The sequence below is a fragment of the Topomyia yanbarensis genome, chromosome 1 (genome assembly GCF_030247195.1).
Source record: "Topomyia yanbarensis strain Yona2022 chromosome 1, ASM3024719v1, whole genome shotgun sequence".
Lineage (NCBI taxonomy): Eukaryota > Metazoa > Arthropoda > Insecta > Diptera > Culicidae > Topomyia > Topomyia yanbarensis.
This window is the reverse complement of record NC_080670.1, coordinates 204107314-204122476: the sequence shown is the minus strand read 5'-3', so window position 1 is coordinate 204122476 and position 15163 is coordinate 204107314. Positions and strand designations below refer to the sequence as shown.

At 40.7% G+C, this 15163-nt stretch overlaps 1 protein-coding gene across 1 annotated transcript in view; it reads left to right on the top strand.

Annotated features, from left to right (window-relative positions):
* Positions 1–2391: 2391 nt before the first annotated feature.
* The window catches only part of LOC131688929 (uncharacterized), a 74183-nt gene continuing 61411 nt past the window's right edge, over positions 2392–15163 (top strand). The window contains exon 1 of the mRNA XM_058973568.1: positions 2392–2489. The gene's annotated coding sequence lies outside the window, so the exon portion shown is untranslated. The remainder of the gene's footprint in view (positions 2490–15163) is intronic.

Genomic DNA, 15163 nt, shown 5'->3' with positions numbered 1-15163 from the left:
CCACTCAACGAATAATGGAAGCTGAACAAGTATTTATTACTGGGGGGATAAGCTGAACAATAACTGTTAAAGCTTTTATCCAGTTAAATTGTTTGTTGGGAATCCAAATAAACTGATTTTGAATTGATATTCAGTCTTGTACTTACAGGTTTTTGTATCCAATAAAACAAATTATAAATAAAAAATAAAAACAAGATGCAAACAATATTCAACCGGAAAGGCTTAACCACAGGTAACAGACATTTTGGCTGGAACAAAATTTCTTAAAAACCTGTGTAAACTTAAAATTGATAAACGTTGGAAATCCGTGTTTTACTATTGCCATCCACGCAACTGCTTGCTACACGTGTTTGACAACTGCATTCCCACTGCATTGTGTCGATCACTGCGTCACCTACAAACGGTTACCAAACGAATTTCAGTAGCGCGCATTTCCACACATTTCGAATCGAGCCTAAACGTAACATCTGTTATCTGTGGCCCAACCTAGGGGCAGATAACTCTTGGAATGTATAATAAATTTAAATTCAATCAAAAAAACAAAATTCACAAACGACTCCGGCTGATCTACTTCGTTCGATGGTGTGCTGGATCCCAGTAAAGTTCAGCCGGAAATTAACTGGAATTCTGACTGGTTTCAGTTCGTACTAGAATCGGTTGTGTCACTGGAGTCGGAATACGGAATACGAGCCAGAATTCCGGTTCATTTCCGGCTGAGCTTAAGTGGGATGTAGAGCTAAATTTCTTGCGGGGCTTTGCATTTTAATACGTTGATTTAAAAAACAAAAGCATGTCCCTAGGGCCTAACACACCGCAATTAGATTGTTCGTCTATTTTCCTAAAATGTTAGAAAGTCTTCCAACTGTTTTCTCAACATCAAATATCTTCTCAATATCAAATGTCTTCATCATCTTCGACAAATCAAATGTCTTCGACTATGAAGAGTGAAGACATATTTTCACGTCTGGCATCCCTGGACCGGCATCGAACAACACCGTCTGTCATTGTAATGTATCGTGAAGCTTCGAAGTGAGGATAGAAAAAACAACTAAACCACTAATATGATCGAGGTAATATTTTGGCATGGTAATGTTTTAGTGCAAGTAATTTCTGAGTGAAAAAGTGCATGAAAATAGTGATAATATCGGCCTAATACGGTGCAATTTTCGGAAGTGAATTCAGGGTTTCATTTTCATTCATTGCTTCGGTGCTACACCATCCGGTAAGATCAAGTTTGAGTTCGCGAATGTGTAGTGGTGTGGTAAGTTTTTGAATTGGAAAGGAGCCTGAAAGAATATGTACCCGATCAAACTAGTTAGAAGTTGCTCATATGTAACAGGTGATCACAAAACCGATTGATCCGGGATCGGTTGTGTTAGAGGTGGAATCCATTCAGGATTCCAAACCGAGTTTTCAGTGGTTTTATTGGAAATGTGATCATCAGTGTATTGCGTGATTTTGCACCAATAATTTAGTTTAAATAATACTAAGGGGCCGTACACAAATGACGTAGCTTTTTTCGGCGATTTTTGACACCTCCCTCCCCCCTCGTAGCATTTGGTCACAAAATTCTAACCGCCCCCTCGTAAATAACGTAGCATTTACCTACCCCCTCCCCCTCGTCCCATGCACAGCGCCCGGGTGATGAAAAAAAATTAGATGTTTTTCAATTATTTTAAATTTAAATTTTAAATTATAATTTTAATTTTTTCAAAATGTTTGACGACTTTTATCAACATTTTCATTATAACAGCAAATTGCGTGCAAAATAAACCCATTTCATGACAAATATAGTGTTGATAGTTTTTTTTAATTTTATATGTCAAGGAGAGCATGAAGACAAGTTCTCTCAGTTCACAATCGTGCAGCTGCCAACGATTCTAAGAACCATACGTTCATCTAAATTACTAAATTTTGTTTGGTTGAATCGGAAGTGAAAATTTAATTCAGCTTCCAAAATAAGTCTACTAGTTAGCAACATTAGCTAACTAATGCAGCAAGTTAAATCCGCATACAAAATCTTTTCGTATTATTGTAATTCCGCGAATCGTAAAATTTACCTCATGAAAACCCGCATCAAAAGTAACTTGTTTGAATTTAAATTTATTTCTCTTGGGAATGGAGGATCATTAAATTGTTTTCTGTAAACAATGGGTTTTAAACTTAATGCTACGTCGCGCAACTTCTGACCCTACCCTCCCCCTCGTCACACTTCGTCACAAATTTGCTATACCCTCCCTACCCCTCAAAATGCTACGTCATTTATGCATGGCCCCTAATTTGCACTCGTCTTAAAAGTGTGAAAGTACACGTTTACATCTGATGGTCTAGAAGGCGGATGAACTTCTCATCGGCAACGGTGTTTTTGTTTTCCAAATGCACAGGAGTTTGTAGTGAGCTAGAGACGATGAAAATTAGGTCGATCATTGGAAATAATTCTGGATACCATCAGATTTTGGAAAACGAGGACGCATTGAGTCCAAGTGTTGGTAAGTTTAATGCTATTTTTCAAGACCTTTATAAATTTAGTCAAATATTTAGCTCATTTAATGTGTCAGGATAAAAAGTAATTTTTCCTACTAGAACTGGTAATATATTGCCCGTATCCTATTGATACGGAGATTTAGTCGTGCGTAATCATCGAATAGCGACTAATAATACATCCATGATGTTCATATGGAATATTTTAGTTTGCTAGGTCAGGGTGCTCACAGTTACCTGATAACTGACTGTAAATTACTTCTATTTACAATAGAACTGTTTTGTCAATTAAATATTTAATCATTTAACGACTGAACCATAAGAACTAGAGGCTAATCTCAGCCTAAATAAAAACCGATCCAAAATTAATATTCCAACAGGCAGCGTCGTGCTCCGTTGACATGAAAATCAGCTGACCTATACCCCAGTCCTGCAACCATTTCCTCGAAGCCAAATTTTCCCCAAACTCCATTGTTCCGTCGCAAATGCAAATTTTACGGGGCTTTACCCTTTGAACCTATCCCGATGGAAGATCAAAGCACCGTTTCGGAAATAGGCACTTTTTCCACTTTAGGATACGTATTTTTTTCGTACGCTCTCGCTCCAACCAGGATCTTCAAAGTCTTTCCGCAGCTGAGATGAACGGCGCAAGATGCACGACGTCTGTCGTTATCATTCAAACCCAACTTCCAACTTTGTGTCGTTTTACCCCGACTGACCCTGTCATTTTTCCCGTTTTCCACTCTGCACAACGACGACGATGCACTCTGCCTGCTACTCGAGTGGTAAAACATTTCTTCTCGCTTGAAGGCGGATTGAGAGGGCGAACGTTTAACACAATCGATAAAATCTGGTCGGGTCGGTCGTATGGGCAAGCAGCAGCAATGCACACCGACACAGTGACACATACATACAGTAGTCATACAGCCCCGGGATTTTCAGGCCTTCGGAGGCCATTGCTCTGGACTACGGTGATGCCCGTATGCTTTGCTGGTAGTGGAATAACAGGAAAAGGGAGGAGATTTTTAAGCAGTTGGCAGTTGTTTGCTTTGAATGTACAACTAACTGGTTGTTGAAATTGCTAAACAAGAGAAGATTTCTAGATGGTCAAGGTTCACCCATCAGCTGAAGTGGTAAATTGAGAGATTAGCTTGATGAAGAGGATGTTCTTGTTTGAGGAGGCTTTGTTTCAATTGAAGTCGTAGTTTCTGTTCATAGATTGCATTATTTCAAGTAATCAATAACGAACCATTTATATTTATTGGCACAGATACAATTTCATTTCGGTACTTCTCGACTTGGTAGCTTGAAATTGTGCTTCAATTTCCTCACAGCCTGGTGAGAATAGTCTAGAGCTGTAACATATTGCAGAAGAGCATAAATTTTTCATTTTTATGTTACACCTTCCCCCCTCGACGTTCCTTGGATAGCAGCGCAACAACTACACCAACCAACGGAGTCGAATATTGTGTCACGCCGAAAGAAAGAAAAAGAAAGATTCCCACGATGGCCCAATTCATGTCCGGTAGAGTGTGGAGAAAATAAGATGGTTAGTAAAAAAACGTACTTCAAAACAGGCTGTTGCTCGGCCATTGATGCTACTACTATACGGTCGAGACGGGTGCAGAGCACAGTATAGCAAGCAAAGGCCAGCCAGTTGCTATGAGCTACACAGATGATGAAGTGAACACCATCCCAACGCTTCGTTTGCTGCTCTATTCATGGCGGGATCGGTGGTGGATGATTGATTGGTTGGAACGCACTGCATGTGGATAGTCGATGGAGGATTGTCTGTGTGAAATTGACGCAGTTGCTAACAGTATCGATGTTGTCCCTGACTAGAGCTAGGTTGTTGGATTTGTTGATTTCGAAAGTGAATGTCATAAATAATGGCCGTTCGTTTCGAGCGTTTGTGTACTGTAAAAATGCGGTATTTGCGCCACTGAATTCCACAGAACAAACTTAGAATTAAACAAATATCAATTGATCTCTGTAAATAGTGAGCATTTGCTGAAATACTTTTTGAAAGCAACTTTGTGTTGGTACTATTGACACTGATGGTTGGGAGTAGCAAATCTCTGTGCATGTTTCACTATCCCAACATTTTCATAAAATAGTCAATCACGACGCCGACCACGCCCAATGCTGTTCTACCAGGGATGGAAAGGAATGTTAGTTCAACACTCGCTGTTGATAGAGACCGTGCTCTAACTCAGCATCTCCGCGAGCATCACGAAAAAGGAGGTGTATTAGTAGGACAGAAAAGATCAGGAGGTATGTATTGGCAGACAATATGTTCTTAGCAATATGTACGAAAGTCGCCCGCGATCAATTTCAGAAAATTTTAAACGAGCAACTTGAACTCCGGACAGCCAGCCATCGGGAGTGTTGTTTCTTATTAACACTTCAATGATCATTTCCAGATTTTTTTAGTTTTCGTTAAGCTTAAGCTTGAATTTCATGTTAAATGGCGAGAAATGTCTTGACACATACGAAATCGATATTTTTTAAAATCCTCTTCGTAAAAAGAAAACTAGCAAAAGAAAATATTGAAAAAGTCTCGAAAACTAATCGAGGGTAGTAAACAAACCGAGACTGCAACAGAAAACTTGCTTTTCTTTGTGAAGAGACTAGGAAATAATTTTGAGCGGACCACAATGAGCATTAACTAAACCGAAAGCTTTACTTTGTATGCCGGATACATACGGTCTTAGATATGGTCTTAGCATACGATCCACAGATTTTCACTAATGTTGCTCATTCCCAAAGCTGAGCTGAGTCAGGCTCCAACCCTGTCAAAATGTATGAACTGATAGCGGCGGTGGTCAAAACCCGACCCTGAGTCCAAGCAGAAACGACATAAGTTGGCTCGTACTTTTGGTTGATACCTCGGGGAGGTAAGGAATAGGAGCTCTATATCAGAGGTGAATGGCGACATAGTTTGGCCACATGTTGCACAATAATACAACTTTGCACACCAGAAGTTATTCTGATCGGAATTCTGACTGAAAACTGTTTAGGATTGTGATGCAGTTGCTTTCAAAATTCCGGTGGAATCTTACTCTGAATTGTGTTGCAATCCTTTCCAGATGATAGTCATGCCCAGGACTCTGACGGTGTCTAGTTTTGACTTTTACGGCGGTATTGTTTTGTATTAGACGGTGGCTTGCTCAGGATTGTGGTGAAATATTTATGTTCATTTTGTCCGAATCTTCAGGATTATGGCGAAATTCTTCTTAGGACTCACAAAAACCTATCTTAAGAAATCCGGCAAAATATTTCGACGAACTGCTATACTGCGCTTTGGCGGTGTCCTACTCGTTACTTTGAGTAATCCTTTTCAACGGAATTCTGTTGATTGAATCCTTCTCAGAATTCCAATGGAACTGGATCAGATCATCATTCAGAGCAGCTTTTTCATCTGCATTCTTGGTTGCACTTTATCAGATCCTATTAAAGACATGAGCTGGATTCCGTGAGAATCCTCAGCAAGTCTTCGATAAAAGAACAACAGGATTCATTCAACTTTCTATTTCTAGGACAGGCTATGTCGTAGTTCTTAGCATGTCTTGCTCGGTAGCAGTTCCAAGTTCCATCAGAATACAGACAAATTTTCTAAAGTTTCGGAGAAAAAAAGATTCATCTAGAATCTAGTAGCTTTTTCATACTTGACCGAAATCGACCAAGTGTTGCCCGGTTTCTCTTTAGGGGGTCTTGTTTACATCCGCTCAGCATTGCAGTTGCTAGTGAAATTACGGTAGCGATGGAAGAAATCAATGAACAAGAAAAAGTTTCTCACCTTACTTATTATTTACTTTCAGTACTCCATTAAAACCACGTCAACTAAACTTACCTCGGAGCCGAACATGTTCATCGCATTAAAATAAGTTACAGCAGGTTTTCACAAGGACATCGGTTTTCTAAAAAGAAGCAGAAAACACCAATTACCACCCAAAAGCCACAAAAGTCGGAACAACAACCCACATGGAAGAAGAATGGATCAATCGGAACATCCGGTCGCTGTACAGAAAGTTAATCATAAAAATGTTGAGAGTGCTACTCATTGCATCCCAAAATTAGCAAAGGATTTCCTTGCTGAATCCTCCATTTTTCGGATAAAAGTTGAAATTATTGAACACTGCGATTAGGGAAGGAAAAGGAAATCACGGCAGAGAACGAACCTGCTCCCAGACATGGAAAAACGAGTCGACGAAATCATCAAACAAGTAAGTCTTAAGACACTTTCTAGAATTAAACGTCTTTTGAAAGTATATAAACCAGGGAATGAGATGAGAGAAATTGGTTTAGCCTTCGGAGCACCAACTGAGAAACTAGCCATGCCTACAAATTCCGGAGTCGAACAGTGAAAAAACAAGAATTCTTCGAACAGCTTCAATCAATAAACCACATCAGAGACGACGAAATCATTATTTCCTTCGATGTCAGCATTATTTCCACGCGTTCTGGTAAAACGACAACGGATGGAAGGACAAGCTACGGTGTTACCTGAAGCTGACACGGCTGTGCATGGAGAAGGACTACTTTAAGTTTAGAGACAACTTCTACAAACAGCAGCACTGATGGGTACCCCATGTTCCCGTTTTTATACGAATTCGATATGGTAATCATTGAGAAAAAATAGACGATAAACATCTGCTGCCAGAACGTTGATGGAGATACGTCGACGACACGTTCAACATCATCAAAGGTGAGAAATTACCTTGAATTATTAAAATCTGTCCACAACATTAACAGGAATATTTGCTTCTCATTTGAACAGGTACAACATGGAAAGCTCACGTTTTTAGACGTTTTCGTTGCAAGAGAGTCAAACAATTTTGAATTCTAAATGTACAGAAAGCCATAGAATATCAGCACGTCAAACTATTCTCACCAACGCAAAATAGCAGCATTTCATCATATGCAGCCTTATTCATCATAACGACGGATCACATTTTCGAACGAATGTAGTTCGATCGAAGTAGGCAATGCAGATCACATTCGTTCGAAAAAGTGATCCGTTGTAATAGGGAATAAAGCTGATGATATATCAACGAGAACAGCATCCAAAGAATTATCGATAAACTAAAAATTCGAGTTAAACAAGTCAGGAATCCACAAAATAGGGTGATGAGCCTATTTGCACCATGTTTCTATTATCACCCTACCCATTTGAAGCCGTTGGTTAGAGCAGTGTCTGCCATCTTTGTTCAACGCATTGAGTCAAATGGTAGCGCAACAATAGGGGCTCTCGATTCGAGTTTTCATTGTGCTCAAACACGAGAATTTTACTGTTTTCAACGCATTTGTGTTATTATATTGGTTCTTAACAACGAAGCAAAGCGGTTCATGTCAATTTTTACGCATTCCATTGATTGTAAGGCAAGAAATTACCGAATTAGTGAGGCACCTTGCTTAGTATGGTGAAAATACGCTCATCACCCTAACTAACAAAAGGCGCGCTAGCTTTGAATAACGTTCCTAGTTTGCTACTTATTCCTTATACACAGAGAGAAGCTTACGAAGTTCAATCCAATTTCCAGCCAATGCGTCGCTTGATTACTACTGATTCATTCCGCCCGCTTCCGTCCATACTGTTCTCTCTGCTGTTGTTAGAGCTCGTTGATTGTTTTCATTAGTGAGTGAATCCTTGTTCCATGTTTCCTGTCTTCTCATTAGCGGTGCCGATTGTTGCTACAATAATAATCATCGTTGGCTTAGTGTTCGTTATTGATTTTGGTACTCGTTACCGTTTGGACACATCTTGCGATCTAACGGCAGCTTAAATTCTTTGTATTTGTTATGGTAGATTTCTTTGCCTTGAGTACTGCAGCTTGTTTCCGTAGTGAAATTCACCTTACAATACTGACAAGCGGGAAACTGATTGTCATAAGTACACATCGTAGTCTGAGAATAGACCGATCTAGGCTGCATGTTACGAAGGATGCCATAGGGTATTTCAACTGAATTTTAACTACTCTAACATCGTTTAGAATTCCCGAGTCTATCCCCCATAACGGAGATAATCTTTCCATATTGGGACAAAATTTTACAATTTGCATCGAGTGTTTACGGAGACTGATTGTGTAGTAGTACTTCGGCTGTATTATCTTACCCTCATAAAGGCAAGGGGTCTCAGAGGGCCGATTGGTAACAAGTCTTTAGTATGAATGAACTAGTAATATTGGAGCGTTGTCGGGCCCTTTATTCTCTTACTGATAAAATCATTCAAAAAGAGACTTCAAATTTCACTGGATCTTTGGAGCGATGCTTCTTAAAGTCATGATTCTGGTTTGTTTGTCTTTTTCAAGTAATAACGGATAACGATCCTATAAGTACATTTCTAATCTAATCTAAGCTGTAATCGGGTTTTGTATTTTTTTTAATCTGTACTACACATTAAATGGTGAAATAAATTATTATATAAAAATAAAATCAACCTGGCAACACCTTGGGCATAATTACTTTGTTGGATAAACTGTCAAAGGTTCCAACTAACCCCTAGAAATAACCATAAAATTGCACCAATACTGTCAAACAAGGACGCTCAACAGAAAATGTTTAAATCATTCACGGGTGTAGCTGTTTCCTATAAACTAATTTTGTTTCTAAATTCCGAGTTAAATTCACTGTAATCGGGCGTATATTAAATGGATATTCCTTACTCGTTGGTTCATTATTGCAATATCCAGTTCTGCCTGGTCTGACACTTAGCTTACGGCGTACACATACCCGCAATCATCCACACCCAACAACTTCCTGCTGCTGCCGAAAAACATGCAAATTTTGCAATCTGTGAACTAGCAGATAGCACCAAAATAGTTTTCCCTGCCAACCGAGTACACGCCGGTAACAACAACAGCATTCATGTAGATTGTATCGCCAGCCAATCTGCCGCAAGGTGTCTGTTGTTGTACACCTGACAGGCGGCGAATGGAGCGGGTCTGTTGTTTGCAGTATAGATATCGGATGTTTGTCCGTGTTGAAACTTCTGGTGTCACTTGTTTCATGCACTCTTCCATTGGTGGCAAAATTCTAATACAACGAAAATGTTTCCATTCTGGGAGCTTTAACATGTCGGAACGAACCATCAAAATACTTAACAAAATTCCAAAAGAATAGATGCCATAAGACTTCTAAGAGAGAACCAGTTCCTAGTTCAGAGTACCCGATCAAACCACATTTTCAAAATGACTCACAGCATTCAATTTTTCTCTGATCAAGAAATTATGCAATTTTCAAAAAAAAGTTCAAACCCTTCTGGGTGAGAGGAGTTAACCCCTACCTCACTCTCCAAAATATGTATTCCAACTGCTTAAGGGTTTTTTTTATAATCCAGATTTCGGCCAATCGCGATGATCGTGTACTTGCCTTGCGTCGACATTTATGTTTAGTTTTTTTTTCAGTGTTGCCATCTTAACGAATCGTACGAAAAATCAACTAGTTCTAAAACACCTCACGCACCCTGTATATTCATTACAACATATTTATAAGACAAGTGAAAATCCTCACCTGATCCAGTCTGGGGCCAGACCGGTCGAAGCACACGGTTTGATTACCGGGAAATGAGCAGCCGTAAATTATGATTTGGTCTGCTTTGCGAGCATACTACATAGGCAGGCTGGTACCGTCATTGAGGTACCTACTTCTGGCTCTATTTTGAATAAGACGGCAAAGTTAGTTGGTTACGGCCGGGATAGGCCACCCACCATACCATCGGTTGCCTTCTGTGAAAGTGGTCTATATTTATAGAAACAACTTTTCCTATTAATAAGAAATAAGCTTTTGAAATGGTACCCCCGGCAAGTCATGACGGAGAACCGGTGGTGAGAGGTTGAGGGAAGACAGAAATGTGCCAGCAGGGAGCAGAAATTAAAGCTGATTGAAAAGCGTCTCTTCGTTTCCTGATAGAGCACTGTATTTCATTGGAATAATATTCTACCGGAACTTTTACTTCTCCGTTCCGCGTTAATGGGTATTAATGAAGCAATGATTTATATTCCTTATTACCGTTTCTCTTGTTGCAACGAAATCGAATGACGCACTTGTTACGGCGGATCGTAAATTCCAATTCGTCGGATTCGGTCCGCCGAAATTCATTTCGACTGTAAACGTGCGCCTTCTCGAACGATACGCACGTAGCAATTCAGGGGAATTTGTGTACGAGATACTACACCCTTTCAGGCGCACCGGTGACGACTTTCGGCACGGCCGACTGCGATGGGAAGGTGTAGCAGTATTCACCGATGCGAGATACGAACGATCCAAAGTACACCAAGTATCGGGCACGGATTTCATGAGTGAGGCTTTGGTTCATTGAATGGAAGCCGCTACCGTTTGAAGTAACAGGAAAATTGAGTTAACGCGTGGTTGCTTTTCACGTAGTAGTGAATGGGTTTCCCCGCAGGATTTGGGAGAATTTGGAAACTTCTGTCGTAACGACGGAAGCGTGTCAGATTAATCTGCTGTTGTATATTTACTCGGTTGCGTGTAGTAGGTAATCTAATAATGGTACGAAGGCTGATTCACGATAGAGTTTGATAACTAACTTATCGAAACATGGTACCAACTTAGGACGTCTATTCTCCCAGGCAAAGTAGCTGGTTGGCAATATCTTGCACTTGAAAAGGATGGGACTGTTTCACAATCGGGTGTGACACTATGAAGATGACCCGCTAAAACCCAAAATCACTAATATTCGTGGAGCTAAGGCTGCGTTTGAAAGGGATAAAAACTGTTTCACCATCTGAGGAGCTGTTATGGGTCTATTTGTCAGCATTTGACCCCAGCACGACGGATGATCCAGTTCCTAAGGACAAGGATGTAACATCTCCGAGCTACATAACATTTAAAATCGGTGTCCGCAAATCGTATGGGGATAAGGCTCTCTCCAAACACACCTGGCCCTAAAGAAATCTACTTTCTTGAATTTGTGAATAACTCAACAATCCAACGACCAATTATCAGGGTTGTTGCAGAGAGGAATTGATCTGTTGGTGGTCTATAACTCATCGCTGTTCCGGAGAAACTCGTCGTTCTAACTTTATTTTTCTCAGCGATCAACCTACCAGACGAATCGGAGACTCCTTCTGTGTCAGAATGCTGCTTAACACAACAGTTTCAACGCAGTCACCGAAGATCATCTGCATACCTGTCCATTGGAATTTCATCGGGTCGGGCTCTCTAATGACTTGAACCGAATAAATGAAAGGTGCACTTTATTTATCGCTGCCGTCACCGTACCACGTACCACGGAAGCCTCCGAGTGCTCCGACGCAGCCACGCTACCAGCCAGCGACCAGCTTAGTCGTCCCGGTCCTGCGTTCGGAGGTCGTGAGGGTCTTCTGAATTTCCTTATCAGACGAGTATTTTGCTTTAAATGATAATCCGATCCCTAAAAACCTCTTGGTTCATAGCACACCGTCGCGTACAACACCTGATTTAATGACCGTCTACTACCAGAACGTTCGTGGAATGAGATCTAAAACGCAGGCATTATCGTTCTCACCGAAACCTGGCTACGTAATGATATATTAAACGCCGAGCCAAAGACGAACTACGCAATCTACCGATGCGATCGCAGCTCTTCTACCAGTCGGGAGGTGGTGTTCTTATAGCGGTAAAGAAACATCTAACTCGGATTGTACTAAAATGCCTGGATGTGAACGTTTGGAGCAAATTGTCGTCCGCGTTTCACTGCCAGGTAGATCGTTATATATTTACAGCATTTATCTGAGGTCGAACAGCGATTCTGGTTTGTACAACGTTCACTCCTCTGCTATCCAAAGCATTCTGGACAAAACTAATATGTGCGGCAATGTACTTGCTGTAGGTGAATACAATCTCTCATTTCCGGTTGATTTTCGATGACAATTATAAGTGCTTCCTGAAAATGCAACATCGGAACAAGAGACGGATATAGCTTTCGTTAACGACACGGACGTGTTCGAATTGATTGAGCCTCCGACATCTATACTGAAGGTAGACCCTCACCATAAACCCTTCGTTTTAAGATTTGATATGCATTCTGGTAATGGTGAAGCCTTTGATACAATTAACGACGACCTCAAACTCGATGCAACTTCGATGAAATCTCAGTGGCCATTGATGCACTCAATTGGCGTAGGATGCTGGTTGGAAATGATTTAAATCAGGCAGTTGCGGCGTTCTATCATGCCATATATGACATTCTTCGCCGTAATGCTCCTAAAAACCGTGTCAGCAGAAAAGCAGATTTGAAGTTTCCGTGGTGGAACGCTGAGCTTGGTCGTCTACGCTATGTACTCCGAAAACAACGAAAGTGATACTTACATCGTAGGGCCGGCGACAACAAATCTATTCTAACTGAACTGTAATATGAAACAGCCCGAAACAGTGCATTCGGTGAATATCTGAACCAAGTTCTCAACATTCTGGACGTTTATAAATAGCAGAAAACGCTCCGGGGTTATACCAGAAAATGTCTATCTTCGAAACAAAAATTCACAATCTGCAGCCGAGTCGGTGGACCTTTTTGCTGATCACCTCAGATATGTATTTACCAGCCCTCCTGTCTATCCATCACAACAGTACCTTGAAACATTTCCAACATTTAATATCAACCTTCATCTTCCTGGTTCGGATTGCTTGCCTCCTGTGTTTATAAAACATTGTTCCTATTCGTAAGATTGGTGATATGCACAATGTTGAAAACTAGAGGAATTTCGCTGTTGAACTGCTTGGCTAAAGTTCTGGAAGTACAAGGCGCTGTACACTGCTTCTTCTGGCATAATTGACAAACGTCAACACGGATTCCGCCACTTCGAACTTGATGACGTACACAAGCTTTCTAGCTCTAGCTGTAGAGAAGCGTAAACAAGTGAACGCTATATATTTTGATTTCGCTAAAGTATTCGACAAGGCGCCCCATAACATTGCTATTTTGAAACTGGAGCGACTAGATTTTTCTGGATAGGTAACCAGATGGCTGCATTCTTACCTCTCACAACGATCCGTCCGTTCGTTAGAAGGCTAACCGGCGTGCCTCGAGGAAGTCACCTATGGGCTCTGATCATTCTTTTATTCATCAACGACCTCTCTGCACCCTCATCAAGTCTGAAAAACTACTCTATGCTGATGATCTGAAAATCTTTCGCTCAATTCGATTCTATTGTGCTCCAAGATGACATAGCAAATATTGAGAACTGGTGCTGTTCAGCATGCAAATCAACGTCGATAAATGTAAGGTGACAAGTTTCGAACGCTCTGCAGGTCTAAGGCGTTGCGAATATACCCTGCAAGTCTGTGTCATTCAGAGGGAGAATTCTATCCGTGACGTGGGAGTGTTATTCGACAGAAAATTTCGTTTTGCCGACCACATCACTGCAACAACGGTGAAGGCTTTTTTTAAACGGAACACCGTCGATTTTGTGGATTTCTACGTACTGAAATATTTATGCTGTGCACTGGTCCGGAGTATATTGGAGTATGCTGTACAAGTATGGGTGCCCCGGCTAGAGCGCGTTCAGAGAAGCTTTGTACGATTTGCACTTTCTTGCAAAGACTGTTCAGTTTCGAAGGAATGAGGAAATGTCAGGTGGTATATGTTCTACTCAAAAGGAAAGATACAAAATGTTTACCGAAAAATAACGCGATAGAAATTTTTAATTTGGAACAAAAACTCCTTCATATTTCTATTAATCGATTTAAAAGTGTCTCGTGTTATTCGACAACCAACTTGGCCATCACATAGACGCTAAATTCAAAATGAAACAATACTTGTATTCACAATAAAAAACTGACTGGAGCTGATGTCCCGGAAGCACAGAAAATTCAATAACTCACATACCCCTGAGGAACCCTATTCCTTGCTCGGTGTCTCACTTTCGAAATTTATTTAATTTCTCGCCACAATATTGATTAAAGTAGAGCCAAATTATTTTCTGAATGGAAATGGTATCTTCTCTGTACCATACCCCCCTCCCCCTACTCCCCACCCGAACCCCCGTCAGCTATATTCCGCACGCGTTGAAACAAAAGCGCTTCCCAACAATAGGCAACTCTCTAACACTCCCTTCTCATTAGTGTCGCGCATTAATTCTGCGTGGAACGTGTAAATGCGATCCGAAACGTTGCAACTCGCTGATTTTATTGGGGTTGGGGATGGGAGCGGGAGGGGGCCGTACATTGTCGTCGAAGTTCACGGGGGTGAGTCGAGCCAACATGGGATGCTCATTCGACTCTCTATTCTGGTCTCCCGATCTAGTTGGAAACGTGGAAGGGGATGTGAAAGGACAGTCAGTTTTGTGTAGCGCAAATATGTATAATCAGGAACATCCCGTGCACCATACAGTCAATGCCATGTTTTATGTAAGTGGGAATTTATTGAGAAAGGGATGCTCAAAGGGAAAGTTGTACAGAGAGCAAATGGAAAATTTCACTTTTATTGCATAGATTGGTAGAGCACAATTTACTAATTATACGAATCATTTTTAATAAATAATTGACAATTTTTAATTTGACAATTGACAATGGTTTCAGCCACAGGGGGTTAGCATCTGTGACAGTTAACCGAGCAAAAAAATAGAAATGAAGGTGGTTGAATGGAACGTGTACCTGTGTGTTCAAATTTCTTTTTTTTTATCATTTTACGCAGAAAGAAAATAATAAAAAATTTATTCAAAACAACAGACTTGAGCAATCC